The sequence below is a fragment of the Leiobunum rupestre genome, chromosome 1, assembly GCF_980474605.1.
Source record: "Leiobunum rupestre chromosome 1, qqLeiRupe1.1.hap1, whole genome shotgun sequence".
NCBI classification, from domain to species: Eukaryota; Metazoa; Arthropoda; class Arachnida; order Opiliones; family Sclerosomatidae; genus Leiobunum; species Leiobunum rupestre.
In genome coordinates this window covers 64,193,568-64,208,856 of record NC_143384.1, presented here as the reverse complement: position 1 = coordinate 64,208,856, position 15,289 = coordinate 64,193,568, and the positions used below count along the sequence as shown (strand labels likewise).

Here is a 15,289-nt window from a genome sequence, read left to right as displayed (position 1 = left end):
TCCCGGCTCTTCCAGCGCTCATCTTCTTGAAAATTGCGGAGAATGACTTTTTATTCATTTTCTTCTGTTAATATATTAAAAGCCCTTTTTATTCATATGTTAAAAAAGGAACGTTATTATGATTGAAAGTTTCCACCTTGGCAACTGGCGCTGACTAGGAATTGAGGCGTCCATTAGTTATCCAGCGTCTTGGAAGCATAAATTAGAGGATTTTATGAGGGTGGAGACTCTGACGATCATCGGGCTGTTGAGATATAACTATCGCGTGAAGTTTGCCGTCAGTATATGGGGCACTCGGAGAGCCCAAACTGAACCAGGTTTTCTAACGACGTAAGAACTGGCTAAGGTCTTAATGCAGCACACAAAATTTCCCGTAGGAAACCGTCATTGGTTGGCCTTTAAGTGCGGTTTTGATTATCAGACCACCCAAGAAAGTCAGGTTCGATTCCTTTTTTTGAAAACATGAAAAACAGTTTCTATGCAATAGAAAAAATTAAAAGATTGTTTTAAACATTTTTTATTTAAATTCCAGTATGGGCAACGAGTTACAACGAAAAGGACTCTGACTATATGTCATTTTGAACAACGCCTGACGAACAGACGTAAGTAGTTCAATTTTTGGATTTGGAAATAAATAACTTCCGCTTTTTTCAAGGTCACGAATTTATCGCAAACCACATCCGTCGAACGTTTCTTAACTTCCCGCAAAAGGTTAAGCACCCGAACTGGGGCTCGAACCCAGGACCGTTAGGTTAAGAGCCTAACGCTCTACCGACTGAGCTACACGGGCGACCCACAGCGGGCAAAATCGTAACGTCATAACATTCAATAAAACCGACAACGAAATTGAAAAATTTTAGTTTTCTTCAAACAGGCTTCCCTCTTAAACTGTGGCTTCAACAGAGGCTCTTTAGGTTAAAACCCTCAAGCTTTACCGACTCAGCTATCCCGGCTCTTCCAGCGCTCATCTTCTTGAAAATTGCGGATAATGACTTTTTATTCATTTTCTTCTGTTAATATATTAAAAGCCCTTTTAATTCACATGTTAAAAAAGGAACGTCATTATGATTGAAAGTTTCCACCTTGGCAACTGGCGCTGACTAGGAATTGAGGCGTCCATTAGTTATCCAGCGTCTTGGAAGCATAAATTAGAGGATTTTATGAGGGTGGAGACTCTGACGAACATCGGGCTGCGGAGATATAACTACCGCGTGAATTTTGCCGTCAGTATGGGGCACTTGGAGAGCCCAAACTGAACAAGGTTTTATAACGACATAAGAACTGGCTAAGGTCTTAATGCAGCAAACAAAATTTCCCGTAGGAAACCGTCATTGGTTGGTCTTTAAGTGCAGTTTTGATTATCAGACCACCCAAGAAAGTCAGGTTCGATTCCTTTTTTTGGAAACATGAAAAACAGTTTCTATGGAATAGAAAAAATTAAAAGATTTTTTACAACATTTTTTATTTAAATTCCATTATGGGCAACGAGTTACAACGAAAAGGACTCTGACTATATGTCATTTTGAACAACGCCTGGCGAACAGACGTAAGTAGTTCAATTTTTGGATTTGAAAATAAATAACTTCCGCTTTTTTCAAGGTCACGAATTTCTCCCCAACCACATCCGTCGAACGTTTCTTAACTTCCCGCAAAAGGTTAAGCACCCGAACTGGGGCTCGAACCCAGGACCGTTAGGTTAAGAGCCTAACGCTCTACCGACTGAGCTACACGGGCGACCCACATCGGGCAAAATCGTAACGTCATAACATTCAATAAAACCGACAACGAAATTGAAAAATTTTAGTTTTCTTCAAACAGGCTTCCCTCTTAAACTGTGGCTTCAACAGAGGCTCTTTAGGTTAAAACCCTCAAGCTTTACCGACTAAGCTATCCTGGCTCTTCCAGCGCTCATCTTCTTGAAAATTGTGGATGATTTCTTTTTATTCATTTTCTTCTGTTAATATATTAAAAGCCCTTTTAATTCATATGTTAAAAAAGGAACGTCATTATGATTGAAAGTTTCCACCTTGGCAACTGGCGCTGACTAGGAATTGAGGCGTCCATTAGTTATCCAGCGTCTTGGAAGCATAAATTAGAGGATTTTATGAGGGTGGAGACTGACGATCATCGGGCTGTGGAGATATAACTACCGCGTGAATTTTGCCGTCAGTATGGGGCACTAGGAGAGCTGAAACTGAACAAGGTTTTATAACGACATAAGAACTGGCTAAGGTCTTAATGCAGCAAACAAAATTTCCCATAGGAAACCGTCATTGGTTGGTCTTTAAGTGCAGTTTTGATTATCAGACCACCCAAGAAAGTCAGGTTCGATTCCTTTTTTTGGAAACATAAAAAACAGTTTCTATGCAATAGAAAAAATTAAAAGATTTTTTTACAACATTTTTTATTTAAATTCCATTATGGGCAACGAGTTACAACGAAAAGGACTCTGACTATATGTCATTTTGAACAACGCCTGGCGAACAGACGTAAGTAGTTCAATATTTGGATTTGGAAATAAATAACTTCCGCTTTTTTCAAGGTCACGAATTTCTCCCCAACCACATCCGTCGAACGTTACTTAACTTCCCGTAAAAGGTTAAGCACCCGAACTGGGGCTCGAACCCAGGACCGTTAGGTTAAGAGCCCAACGCTCTATCGACTGAGCTACACGGTCGACCCTCAGCGGGCAAAATCGTAACGTCATAACATTCAATAAAACCGACAACGAAATTGAAAAATTTTAGTTTTCTTCAAACAGGCTTCCCTCTTAAACTGTGGCTTCAACAGAGGCTCTTTAGGTTAAAACCCTCAAGCTTTACCGACTAAGCTATCCTGGCTCTTTCAGCGCTCATCTTCTTGCTTCAACAGAGTTTCTTTAGGTTAAAACCCTCAAGCTTTACCGACTCAGCTATCCCGGCTCTACCAGCGCTCATCTTCTTGAAATTTGCGGAGAATGACTTTTTATTCATTTTCTTCTGTTAATATATTAAAAGCCCTTTTAATTCATATGTTAAAAAAGGAACGTCATTATGATTGAAAGTTTCCACCTTAGCAACTGGCGCTGACTAGGAATTGAGGCGTCCATTAGTTATCCAGCGTCTTGGAAGCATAAATTAGAGGATTTTATGAGGGTGGAGACTCTGACGAACATCGGGCTTTGGAGATATAACTACCGCGTGAATTTTGCCGTCAGTATGGGGCACTTGGAGAGCCCAAACTGAACAAGGTTTTATAACGACATAAGAACTGGCTAAGGTCTTAATGCAGCAAACAAAATTTCCCGTAGGAAACCGTCATTGGTTGGCCTTTAAGTGCGGTTTTGATTATCAGACCACCCAAGAAAGTCAGGTTCGATTCCTTTTTTTGAAAACATGAAAAACAGTTTCTATGCAATAGAAAAAATTAAAAGATTGTTTTAAACATTTTTTATTTAAATTCCAGTATGGGCAACGAGTTACAACGAAAAGGACTCTGACTATATGTCATTTTGAACAACGCCTGACGAACAGACGTAAGTAGTTCAATTTTTGGATTTGGAAATAAATAACTTCCGCTTTTTTCAAGGTCACGAATTTATCGCAAACCACATCCGTCGAACGTTTCTTAACTTCCCGCAAAAGGTTAAGCACCCGAACTGGGGCTCGAACCCAGGACCGTTAGGTTAAGAGCCTAACGCTCTACCGACTGAGCTACACGGGCGACCCACAGCGGGCAAAATCGTAACGTCATAACATTCAATAAAACCGACAACGAAATTGAAAAATTTTAGTTTTCTTCAAACAGGCTTCCCTCTTAAACTGTGGCTTCAACAGAGGCTCTTTAGGTTAAAACCCTCAAGCTTTACCGACTCAGCTATCCCGGCTCTTCCAGCGCTCATCTTCTTGAAAATTGCGGATAATGACTTTTTATTCATTTTCTTCTGTTAATATATTAAAAGCCCTTTTAATTCATATGTTAAAAAAGAACGTCATTATGATTGAAAGTTTCCACCTTGGCAACTGGCGCTGACTAGGAATTGAGGCGTCCATTAGTTATCCAGCGTCTTGGAAGCATAAATTAGAGGATTTTATGAGGGTGGAGACTCTGACGAACATCGGGCTGCGGAGTTATAACTACCGCGTGAATTTTGCCGTCAGTATGGGGCACTTGGAGAGCCCAAACTGAACAAGGTTTTATAACGACATAAGAACTGGCTAAGGTCTTAATGCAGCAAACAAAATTTCCCGTAGGAAACCGTCATTGGTTGGTCTTTAAGTGCAGTTTTGATTATCAGACCACCCAAGAAAGTCAGGTTCGATTCCTTTTTTTGGAAACATGAAAAACAGTTTCTATGGAATAGAAAAAATTAAAAGATTTTTTACAACATTTTTTATTTAAATTCCATTATGGGCAACGAGTTACAACGAAAAGGACTCTGACTATATGTCATTTTGAACAACGCCTGGCGAACAGACGTAAGTAGTTCAATTTTTGGATTTGAAAATAAATAACTTCCGCTTTTTTCAAGGTCACGAATTTCTCCCCAACCACATCCGTCGAACGTTACTTAACTTCCCGTAAAAGGTTAAGCACCCGAACTGGGGCTCGAACCCAGGACCGTTAGGTTAAGAGCCCAACGCTCTATCGACTGAGCTACACGGTCGACCCTCAGCGGGCAAAATCGTAACGTCATAACATTCAATAAAACCGACAACGAAATTGAAAAATTTTAGTTTTCTTCAAACAGGCTTCCCTCTTAAACTGTGGCTTCAACAGAGGCTCTTTAGGTTAAAACCCTCAAGCTTTACCGACTAAGCTATCCTGGCTCTTATAGCGCTCATCTTCTTGCTTCAACAGAGTTTCTTTACGTTAAAACCCTCAAGCTTTACCGACTAAGCTATCCTGGCTCTTCCAGCGCTCATCTTCTTTAAAATTGTGGATGATTTCTTTTTATTCATTTTCTTCTGTTAATATATTAAAAGCCCTTTTAATTCATATGTTAAAAAAGGAACGTCATTATGATTGAAAGTTTCCACCTTGGCAACTGGCGCTGACTAGGAATTGAGGCGTCCATTAGTTATCCAGCGTCTTGGAAGCATAAATCAGAGGATTTTATGAGGGTGGAGACTCTGACGATCATCGGGCTGTGGAGATATAACTACCGCGTGAATTTTGCCGTCAGTATGGGGCACTTGGAGAGCCCAAACTGAACAAGGTTTTATAACGACATAAGAACTGGCTAAGGTCTTAATGCAGCAAACAAAATTTCCCGTAGGAAACCTTCATTGGTTGGTCTTTAAGTGCAGTTTTGATTATCAGACCACCCAAGAAAGTCAGGTTCGATTCCTTTTTTTGGAAACATGAAAAACAGTTTCTATGCAATAGAAAAAATTAAAAGATTTTTTAACAACATTTTTTATTTAAATTCCATTATGGGCAACGAGTTACAATGAAAAGGACTCTGACTATATGTTATTTTGAACAACGCCTGGCGAACAGACGTAAGTAGTTCAATATTTGGATTTGGAAATAAATAACTTCCGCTTTTTTCAAGGTCACGAATTTCTCCCCAACCACATCCGTCGAACGTTACTTAACTTCCCGTAAAAGGTTAAGAACCCGAACTGGGGCTCGAACCCAGGACCGTTAGGTTAAGAGCCTAACGCTCTACCGACTGAGCTACACGGGCGACCCACAGCGGGAAAAATCGTAACGTCATAACATTCAATAAAACCGACAACGAAATTGAAAAATTTTAGTTTTCTTCAAACAGGCTTCCCTCTTAAACTGTGGCTTCCACAGAGGCTCTTTAGGTTAAAACCCTCAAGCTTTACCGACTAAGCTATCCTGGCTCTTTCAGCGCTCATCTTCTAGCTTCAACAGAGGCTCTTTAGGTTAAAACCCTCAAGCTTTACCGACTAAGCTATCCTGGCTCTTTCAGCGCTCATCTTCTAGCTTCAACAGAGGCTCTTTAGGTTAAAACCCTCAAGCTTTACCGACTAAGCTATCCTGGCTCTTCCAGCGCTCATCTTCTTGAAAATTGTGGATGATTTCTTTTTATTCATTTTCTTCTGTTAATATATTAAAAGCCCTTTTAATTCATATGTTAAAAAAGGAACGTCATTATGATTGAAAGTTTCCACCTTGGCAACTGGCGCTGACTAGGAATTGAGGCGTCCATTAGTTATCCAGCGTCTTGGAAGCATAAATTAGAGGATTTTATGAGGGTGGAGACTGACGATCATCGGGCTGTGGAGATATAACTACCGCGTGAATTTTGCCGTCAGTATGGGGCACTAGGAGAGCTGAAACTGAACAAGGTTTTATAACGACATAAGAACTGGCTAAGGTCTTAATGCAGCAAACAAAATTTCCCATAGGAAACCGTCATTGGTTGGTCTTTAAGTGCAGTTTTGATTATCAGACCACCCAAGAAAGTCAGGTTCGATTCCTTTTTTTGGAAACATAAAAAACAGTTTCTATGCAATAGAAAAAATTAAAAGATTTTTTTACAACATTTTTTATTTAAATTCCATTATGGGCAACGAGTTACAACGAAAAGGACTCTGACTATATGTCATTTTGAACAACGCCTGGCGAACAGACGTAAGTAGTTCAATATTTGGATTTGGAAATAAATAACTTCCGCTTTTTTCAAGGTCACGAATTTCTCCCCAACCACATCCGTCGAACGTTACTTAACTTCCCGTAAAAGGTTAAGCACCCGAACTGGGGCTCGAACCCAGGACCGTTAGGTTAAGAGCCCAACGCTCTATCGACTGAGCTACACGGTCGACCCTCAGCGGGCAAAATCGTAACGTCATAACATTCAATAAAACCGACAACGAAATTGAAAAATTTTAGTTTTCTTCAAACAGGCTTCCCTCTTAAACTGTGGCTTCAACAGAGGCTCTTTAGGTTAAAACCCTCAAGCTTTACCGACTAAGCTATCCTGGCTCTTTCAGCGCTCATCTTCTTGCTTCAACAGAGTTTCTTTAGGTTAAAACCCTCAAGCTTTACCGACTAAGCTATCCTGGCTCTTCCAGCGCTCATCTTCTTTAAAATTGTGGATGATTTCTTTTTATTCATTTTCTTCTGTTGATATATTAAAAGCCCTTTTAATTCATATGTTAAAAAAGGAACGTCATTATGATTGAAAGTTTCCACCTTGGCAACTGGCGCTGACTAGGAATTGAGGCGTCCATTAGTTATCCAGCGTCTTGGAAGCATAAATTAGAGGATTTTATGAGGGTGGAGACTCTGACGATCATCGGGCTGTGGAGATATAACTACCGCGTGAATTTTGCCGTCAGTATGGGGCACTTGGAGAGCCCAAACTGAACAAGGTTTTATAACGACATAAGAACTGGCTAAGGTCTTAATGCAGCAAACAAAATTTCCCGTAGGAAACCTTCATTGGTTGGTCTTTAAGTGCAGTTTTGATTATCAGACCACCCAAGAAAGTCAGGTTCGATTCCTTTTTTTGGAAACATGAAAAACAGTTTCTATGCAATAGAAAAAATTAAAAGATTTTTTAACAACATTTTTTATTTAAATTCCATTATGGGCAACGAGTTACAATGAAAAGGACTCTGACTATATGTTATTTTGAACAACGCCTGGCGAACAGACGTAAGTAGTTCAATATTTGGATTTGGAAATAAATAACTTCCGCTTTTTTCAAGGTCACGAATTTCTCCCCAACCACATCCGTCGAACGTTACTTAACTTCCCGTAAAAGGTTAAGCACCCGAACTGGGGCTCGAACCCAGGACCGTTAGGTTAAGAGCCCAACGCTCTATCGACTGAGCTACACGGTCGACCCTCAGCGGGCAAAATCGTAACGTCATAACATTCAATAAAACCGACAACGAAATTGAAAAATTTTAGTTTTCTTCAAACAGGCTTCCCTCTTAAACTGTGGCTTCAACAGAGGCTCTTTAGGTTAAAACCCTCAAGCTTTACCGACTCAGCTATCCCGGCTCTTCCAGCGCTCATCTTCTTGAAATTTGCGGAGAATGACTTTTTATTCATTTTCTTCTGTTAATATATTAAAAGCCCTTTTAATTCATATGTTAAAAAAGGAACGTCATTATGATTGAAAGTTTCCACCTTGGCAACTGGCGCTGACTAGGAATTGAGGCGTCCATTAGTTATCCAGCGTCATGGAAGCATAAATTAGAGGATTTTATGAGGGTGGAGACTGACGAACATCGGGCTTTGGAGATATAACTACCGCGTGAATTTTGCCGTCAGTATGGGGCACTTGGAGAGCCCAAACTGAACAAGGTTTTATAACGACATAAGAACTGGCTAAGGTCTTAATGCAGCAAACAAAATTTCCCGTAGGAAACCGTCATTGGTTGGCCTTTAAGTGCGGTTTTGATTATCAGACCACCCAAGAAAGTCAGGTTCGATTCCTTTTTTTGAAAACATGAAAAACAGTTTCTATGCAATAGAAAAAATTAAAAGATTGTTTTAAACATTTTTTATTTAAATTCCAGTATGGGCAACGAGTTACAACGAAAAGGACTCTGACTATATGTCATTTTGAACAACGCCTGACGAACAGACGTAAGTAGTTCAATTTTTGGATTTGGAAATAAATAACTTCCGCTTTTTTCAAGGTCACGAATTTATCGCAAACCACATCCGTCGAACGTTTCTTAACTTCCCGCAAAAGGTTAAGCACCCGAACTGGGGCTCGAACCCAGGACCGTTAGGTTAAGAGCCTAACGCTCTACCGACTGAGCTACACGGGCGACCCACAGCGGGCAAAATCGTAACGTCATAACATTCAATAAAACCGACAACGAAATTGAAAAATTTTAGTTTTCTTCAAACAGGCTTCCCTCTTAAACTGTGGCTTCAACAGAGGCTCTTTAGGTTAAAACCCTCAAGCTTTACCGACTCAGCTATCCCGGCTCTTCCAGCGCTCATCTTCTTGAAAATTGCGGATAATAACTTTTTATTCATTTTCTTCTGTTAATATATTAAAAGCCCTTTTAATTCATATGTTAAAAAAGGAACGTCATTATGATTGAAAGTTTCCACCTTGGCAACTGGCGCTGACTAGGAATTGAGGCGTCCATTAGTTATCCAGCGTCTTGGAAGCATAAATTAGAGGATTTTATGAGGGTGGAGACTCTGACGAACATCGGGCTGCGGAGATATAACTACCGCGTGAATTTTGCCGTCAGTATGGGGCACTTGGAGAGCCCAAACTGAACAAGGTTTTATAACGACATAAGAACTGGCTAAGGTCTTAATGCAGCAAACAAAATTTCCCGTAGGAAACCGTCATTGGTTGGTCTTTAAGTGCAGTTTTGATTATCAGACCACCCAAGAAAGTCAGGTTCGATTCCTTTTTTTGGAAACATGAAAAACAGTTTCTATGGAATAGAAAAAATTAAAAGATTTTTTACAACATTTTTTATTTAAATTCCATTATGGGCAACGAGTTACAACGAAAAGGACTCTGACTATATGTCATTTTGAACAACGCCTGGCGAACAGACGTAAGTAGTTCAATTTTTGGATTTGAAAATAAATAACTTCCGCTTTTTTCAAGGTCACGAATTTCTCCCCAACCACATCCGTCGAACGTTACTTAACTTCCCGTAAAAGGTTAAGCACCCGAACTGGGGCTCGAACCCAGGACCGTTAGGTTAAGAGCCCAACGCTCTACCGACTGAGCTACACGGGCGACCCACAGCGGGAAAAATCGTAACGTCATAACATTCAATAAAACCGACAACGAAATTGAAAAATTTTAGTTTTCTTCAAACAGGCTTCCCTCTTAAACTGTGGCTTCCACAGAGGCTCTTTAGGTTAAAACCCTCAAGCTTTACCGACTAAGCTATCCTGGCTCTTTCAGCGCTCATCTTCTTGCTTCAACAGAGGCTCTTTAGGTTAAAACCCTCAAGCTTTACCGAATAAGCTATCCTGGCTCTTCCAGCGCTCATCTTCTTGGAAATTGTGGATGATTTCTTTTTATTCATTTTCTTCTGTTAATATATTAAAAGCCCTTTTAATTCATATGTTAAAAAAGGAACGTCATTATGATTGAAAGTTTCCACCTTGGCAACTGGCGCTGACTAGGAATTGAGGCGTCCATTAGTTATCCAGCGTCTTGGAAGCATAAATTAGAGGATTTTATGAGGGTGGAGACTCTGACGATCATCGGGCTGTGGAGATATAACTACCGCGTGAATTTTGCCGTCAGTATGGGGCACTAGGAGAGCTGAAACTGAACAAGGTTTTATAACGACATAAGAACTGGCTAAGGTCTTAATGCAGCAAACAAAATTTCCCATAGGAAACCGTCATTGGTTGGTCTTTAAGTGCAGTTTTGATTATCAGACCACCCAAGAAAGTCAGGTTCGATTCCTTTTTTTGGAAACATAAAAAACAGTTTCTATGCAATAGAAAAAATTAAAAGATTTTTTTACAACATTTTTTATTTAAATTCCATTATGGGCAACGAGTTACAACGAAATGGACTCTGACTATATGTCATTTTGAACAACGCCTGGCGAACAGACGTAAGTAGTTCAATATTTGGATTTGGAAATAAATAACTTCCGCTTTTTTCAAGGTCACGAATTTCTCCCCAACCACATCCGTCGAACGTTACTTAACTTCCCGTAAAAGGTTAAGCACCCGAACTGGGGCTCGAACCCAGGACCGTTAGGTTAAGAGCCCAACGCTCTATCGACTGAGCTACACGGTCGACCCTCAGCGGGCAAAATCGTAACGTCATAACATTCAATAAAACCGACAACGAAATTGAAAAATTTTAGTTTTCTTCAAACAGGCTTCCCTCTTAAACTGTGGCTTCAACAGAGGCTCTTAAGGTTAAAACCCTCAAGCTTTACCGACTAAGCTATCCTGGCTCTTTCAGCGCTCATCTTCTTGCTTCAACAGAGTTTCTTTAGGTTAAAACCCTCAAGCTTTACCGACTAAGCTATCCTGGCTCTTCCAGCGCTCATCTTCTTGAAAATTGTGGATGATTTCTTTTTATTCATTTTCTTCTGTTAATATATTAAAAGCCCTTTTAATTCATATGTTAAAAAAGGAACGTCATAATGATTGAAAGTTTCCACCTTGGCAACTGGCGCTGACTAGGAATTGAGGCGTCCATTAGTTATCCAGCGTCTTGGAAGCATAAATTAGAGGATTTTATGAGGGTGGAGACTCTGACGATCATCGGGCTGTGGAGATATAACTACCGCGTGAATTTTGCCGTCAGTATGGGGCACTTGGAGAGCCCAAACTGAACAAGGTTTTATAACGACATAAGAACTGGCTAAGGTCTTAATGCAGCAAACAAAATTTCCCGTAGGAAACCTTCATTGGTTGGTCTTTAAGTGCAGTTTTGATTATCAGACCACCCAAGAAAGTCAGGTTCGATTCCTTTTTTTGGAAACATGAAAAACAGTTTCTATGTAATAGAAAAAATTAAAAGATTTTTTAACAACATTTTTTATTTAAATTCTATTATGGGCAACGAGTTACAATGAAAAGGACTCTGACTATATGTTATTTTGAACAACGCCTGGCGAACAGACGTAAGTAGTTCAATATTTGGATTTGGAAATAAATAACTTCCGCTTTTTTCAAGGTCACGAATTTCTCCCCAACCACATCCGTCGAACGTTACTTAACTTCCCGTAAAAGGTTAAGCACCCGAACTGGGGCTCGAACCCAGGACCGTTAGGTTAAGAGCCCAACGCTCTATCGACTGAGCTACACGGTCGACCCTCAGCGGGCAAAATCGTAACGTCATAACATTCAATAAAACCGACAACGAAATAGAAAAATTTTAGTTTTCTTCAAACAGGCTTCCCTCTTAAACTGTGGCTTCAACAGAGGCTCTTTAGGTTAAAACCCTCAAGCTTTACCGACTAAGCTATCCTGGCTCTTTCAGCGCTCATCTTCTTGCTTCAACAGAGTTTCTTTAGGTTAAAACCCTCAAGCTTTACCGACTAAGCTATCCTGGCTCTTCCAGCGCTCATCTTCTTCAAAATTGCGGATAATTTCTTTTTATTCATTTTCTTCTGTTAATATATTAAAAGCCCTTTTTATTCATATGTTAAAAAAGGAACGTCATTATGATTGAAAGTTTCACCCTTGGCAACTGGCGCTGACTATAAATTGAGGCGTCCATTAGTTATCCAGCGTCTTGGAAGCATAAATTAGAGGATTTTATGAGGGTGGAGACTCTGAGGATCATCGGGCTGTGGAGATATAACTACCGCGTGAAGTTTGCCGTCAGTATGGGGCATCCGGAGAGCCCAAACTGAAACAGGTTTTATAACGACATAAGAACTGGCTAAGGTCTTAATGCAGCTCACAAAATTTCCCGTGGGAAAACGTCATTGGTTGGCCTTTAAGTGCGGTTTTAATTATCAGACCACCCAAGAAAGTCAGGTTCGATTCATTTTTTTGAAAACATGAAAAACAGTTTCTATGCAATAGAAAAAAAATTAAAAGATTTTTATACAACATTTTTTATTTAAATTCCAGTATGGGCAACGAGTAACAACGAAAAGGACTCTGACTATATGTCATTTTGAAGAACGCCTGGCGAACAGACGTAAGTAGTTCAATATTTGGATTTGGAAATAAATAACTTCCGCTTTTTTTCAAGGTCACGAATTTATCGCAAACCACATCCGTCGAACGTTTCTTAACTTCCCGCAAAAGGTTAAGCACCCGAACTGGGGCTCGAACCCAGGACCGTTAGGTTAAGAGCCTAACGCTCTACCGACAGAGCTACATGGGCGACCCTCAGCGGGCAAAATCGTAACGTCATAACATTCAATAAAACCGACAACGAAATTTAAAAATTTTGTTTTCTTCAAACAGGCTTCCTTCTTAAACTGTGGCTTCAACAGAGGCTCTTTAGGTTAAAACCCTCAAGCTTTACCGACTAAGCTATCCTGGCTCTTCCAGCGCTCATCTTCTTGAAAATTGTGGATGATTTCTTTTTATTCATTTTCTTCTGTTAATATATTAAAAGCCCTTTTAATTCATATGTTAAAAATGGAACGTCATTATGATTGAAAGTTTCCACCTTGGCAACTGGCGCTGACTAGGAATTGAGGCGTCCATTAGTTATCCAGCGTCTTGGAAGCATAAATTAGAGGATTTTATGAGGGTGGAGACTCTGACGATCATCGGGCTGTGGAGATATAACTACCGCGTGAAGTTTGCCGTCAGTATGGGGCATCCGGAGAGCCCAAACTGAACCAGGTTTTATAACGACATAAGAACTGGCTAAGGTCTTAATGCAGCTCACAAAATTTCCCGTGGGAAACCGTCATTGGTTGGCCTTTAAGTGCGGTTTTAATTATCAGACCACCCAAGAAAGTCAGGTTCGATTCCTTTTTTTGGAAACATGAAAAACAGTTTCTATGCAATAGAAAAAATTAAAAGATTTTTTTACAACATTTTTTATTTAAATTCCATTATGGGCAACGAGTTACAACGAAAAGGACTCTGACTATATGTCATTTTGAACAACGCCTGGCGAACAGACGTAAGTAGTTCAATATTTGGATTTGGAAATAAATAACTTCCGCTTTTTTCCAGGTCACGATTTTCTCCCCAACCACATCAGTCGAACGTTACTTAACTTCCCGTAAAAGGTTAAGCACCCGAACTGGGGCTCGAACCCAGGACCGTTAGGTTAAGAGCCTAACGCTCTACCGACTGAGCTACACGGGCGACCCTCAGCGGGCAAAATCGTAACGTCATAACATTCAATAAAACCGACAACGAAGTTGAAAAATTTTAGTTTTCTTCAAACAGGCTTCCCTCTTAAACTGTGGCTTCAACAGAGGCTCTTTAGGTTAAATTCCTCAAGCTTTACCGACTAAGCTATCCTGGCTCTTTCAGCGCTCATCTTCTTGCTTCAACAGAGGCTCTTTAGGTTAAAACCCTCAAGCTTTACCGACTAAGCTATCCTGGCTCTTCCAGCGCTCATCTTCTTGAAAATTGTGGATAATTTCGTTTTATTCATTTTCTTCTGTTAATATATTAAAAGCCCTTTTAATTCATATGTTAAAAAAGGAACGTCATTATGATTGAAAGTTTCCACCTTGGCAACTGGCGCTGACTAGGAATTGAGGCGTCCATTAGTTATCCAGCGTCTTGGAAGCATAAATTAGAGGATTTTATGAGGGTGGAGACTCTGACGATCATCGGGCTGTGGAGATATAACTACCGCGTGAAGTTTGCCGTCAGTATGGGGCATCCGGAGAGTCCAAACTGAACCAGGTTTTATAACGACATAAGAACTGGCTAAGGTCTTAATGCAGCTCACAAAATTTCCCGTGGGAAACCGTCATTGGTTGGCCTTTAAGTGTGGTTTTAATTATCAGACCACCCAAGAAAGTCAGGTTCGATTCCTTTTTTTGGAAACATGAAAAACAGTTTCTATGCAATAGAAAAAATTAAAAGATTTTTTTACAACATTTTTTATTTAAATTCCATTATGGGCAACGAGTTACAACGAAAAGGACTCTGACTATATGTCATTTTGAACAACGCCTGGCGAACAGACGTAAGTAGTTCAATATTTGGATTTGGAAATAAATAACTTCCGCTTTTTTCAAGGTCACGAATTTCTCCCCAACCACATCCGTCGAACGTTACTTAACTTCCCGTAAAAGGTTAAGCACCCGAACTGGGGCTCGAACCCAGTACCGTTAGGTTAAGAGCCTAACGCTCTACCGACTGAGCTACACGGGCGACCCTCAGCGGGCAAAATCGTAACGTCATAACATTCAATAAAACCGACAACGAAATTGAAAAATTTTAGTTTTCTTCAAACAGGCTTCCCTCTTAAACTGTGGCTTCAACAGAGGCTCTTTAGGTTAAAACCCTCAAGCTTTACCGACTAAGCTATCCTGGCTCTTTCAGCGCTCATCTTCTTGCTTCAACAGAGGCTCTTTAGGTTAAAACCCTCAAGCTTTACCGACTAAGCTATCCTGGCTCTTCCAACGCTCATCTTCTTGAAAATTGTGGATGATTTCTTTTTATTCATTTTCTTCTGTTAATATATTAAAAGCCCTTTTAATTCATATGTTAAAAAAGGAACGTCATTATGATTGAAAGTTTCCACCTTGGCAACTGGCGCTGACTAGGAATTGAGGCGTCCATTAGTTATCCAGCGTCTTGGAAGCATAAATTAGAGGATTTTATGAGGGTGGAGACTCTGACGATCATCGGGCTGTGGAGATATAACTACCGCGGGAAGTTTGCCGTCAGTATGGGGCATCCGGAGAGCCCAAACTGAACC

The 15,289-nt window shown here is 40.2% G+C and overlaps 9 non-coding genes across 9 annotated transcripts; all 9 read right to left on the bottom strand.

Moving 5' to 3' along the window:
* Positions 1–717: 717 nt before the first annotated feature.
* TRNAK-CUU (transfer RNA lysine (anticodon CUU)) lies at positions 718–790 on the bottom strand. Its single transcript has one exon. It is a non-coding gene; the product is annotated as a tRNA-Lys (tRNA).
* Positions 791–1,661: 871 nt separating this feature from the next.
* On the bottom strand, positions 1,662–1,734 carry TRNAK-CUU (transfer RNA lysine (anticodon CUU)). Its single transcript has one exon. It is a non-coding gene; the product is annotated as a tRNA-Lys (tRNA).
* Positions 1,735–3,629: 1,895 nt separating this feature from the next.
* Positions 3,630–3,702, bottom strand: TRNAK-CUU (transfer RNA lysine (anticodon CUU)). Its single transcript has one exon. It is a non-coding gene; the product is annotated as a tRNA-Lys (tRNA).
* Positions 3,703–5,598: 1,896 nt separating this feature from the next.
* On the bottom strand, positions 5,599–5,671 carry TRNAK-CUU (transfer RNA lysine (anticodon CUU)). The gene has a single exon. It is a non-coding gene; the product is annotated as a tRNA-Lys (tRNA).
* Positions 5,672–8,671: 3,000 nt separating this feature from the next.
* Positions 8,672–8,744, bottom strand: TRNAK-CUU (transfer RNA lysine (anticodon CUU)). The gene has a single exon. It is a non-coding gene; the product is annotated as a tRNA-Lys (tRNA).
* An 871-nt stretch (positions 8,745–9,615) lies between these two features.
* TRNAK-CUU (transfer RNA lysine (anticodon CUU)) lies at positions 9,616–9,688 on the bottom strand. Its single transcript has one exon. It is a non-coding gene; the product is annotated as a tRNA-Lys (tRNA).
* Positions 9,689–12,696: 3,008 nt separating this feature from the next.
* Positions 12,697–12,769, bottom strand: TRNAK-CUU (transfer RNA lysine (anticodon CUU)). Its single transcript has one exon. It is a non-coding gene; the product is annotated as a tRNA-Lys (tRNA).
* Positions 12,770–13,640: 871 nt separating this feature from the next.
* TRNAK-CUU (transfer RNA lysine (anticodon CUU)) lies at positions 13,641–13,713 on the bottom strand. Its single transcript has one exon. It is a non-coding gene; the product is annotated as a tRNA-Lys (tRNA).
* Positions 13,714–14,666: 953 nt separating this feature from the next.
* Positions 14,667–14,739, bottom strand: TRNAK-CUU (transfer RNA lysine (anticodon CUU)). The gene has a single exon. It is a non-coding gene; the product is annotated as a tRNA-Lys (tRNA).
* Between the last annotated feature and the right edge of the window lie 550 nt (positions 14,740–15,289).